Source organism: Grammomys surdaster, unplaced genomic scaffold (assembly GCF_004785775.1).
Source record: "Grammomys surdaster isolate TR1022 unplaced genomic scaffold, NIH_TR_1.0 137, whole genome shotgun sequence".
NCBI classification, from domain to species: domain Eukaryota; kingdom Metazoa; phylum Chordata; class Mammalia; order Rodentia; family Muridae; genus Grammomys; species Grammomys surdaster.
In genome coordinates this window covers 7,882,945-7,884,158 of record NW_021604595.1, presented here as the reverse complement: position 1 = coordinate 7,884,158, position 1,214 = coordinate 7,882,945, and positions in this window count along the sequence as shown.

Sequence of the window (1,214 nt, the reverse complement as noted above, 5' to 3'; positions counted from 1 at the left end):
GTCTTACAGATATACTTCATCTTGCCTGGCTTCTCCTCTATTTCTCCTTAATTTATTTATTGACTGTTCCTTGCCAAAACCCTTCAACTCTCTTACTCTGAAGGTCTCCCCAGCTCTATGCTGCTTATGCTTGGCAGATTTTAGTAACCCTCATCAGCGTCTTGATGTGTGAGTAGGAATGTGTCTTTCATTCTCATTGGAATATTCAAGGAACCGGGAAGTACCTTGGCCACCAGGTTGTGGATCAATAAACATCTATGAAACTGGAGAAACTGAATAAGAGAAACTTTCTGATTTTCAGCTTAAAACAAGAAAAATGAATTTCAAAGGAATTCATTTCTTGCTACTTATCCTGGGCTGGTGATACAACATTTTATCCTGGTGCCAAGGGCTTTTTACATAAAAAAAAATCTTAAGAAAGATCGAAGACCTCTTGCTGCTTATTTTTTTGCCACTCTAGATGAGAAATAAAAATTTTAAAAATATACAATTATTAATGCAATGGCCTCCTTAAAAATAGGTATTAACTTGGGTGTGACAACATATGGGAAGCCGAGGAAGAGCAGAAAATTACAAATTAGAGGCCAGCCTGGGCAACACAATGGAGTTGAAGTTAACCTTGGCTACATGAGAACCCGTCTCAGTAAAAACAAAACTAAAAATAAAAAAGGGAAACAAAGAGTTTGGCCTGAGTGGATGCAGAGAGACTCTGTTGAGTACCACCCAAACGTAGTTTGTTTAACATAGATTGACGGTCCCTGTCTCACTTCTATGAAAGCAGTTCAGAATCAGGCTTTTTGTTTATTTGGCTTTTAGACTGGGTCTCAATAGGCAACTCTGGCTGGCCTAGAACTCCCTATGAAGACCAGGCTGGCCTTGAATTGATAGAGATCCACCTGCCTCTGCAGTCAGAGTGTTGAGATTAAAGGTGTGTATCCACCATGGCTGGCCAAATTCAAATTCTTTACTTGGTGTATGGGCATACAAAAGTGATGCCAGCACCTGGGAGGCAGAGGTGGAGGGCGGGAGAGAGGTGTCAAGAGTTCAAGGTCATCCTACACTATATATAGCCAGTTTGAGGTCAGCCCAAGCTACATGAGATCCTGTCTCCAAACAAAATGAAACAGTTTTGTTAGGCATCCAGTGTGTCGCTCTAATACAGTATCTGAGCATGTGCTGCTTCATAAGACACAATTTTATTACGTTTATACTCT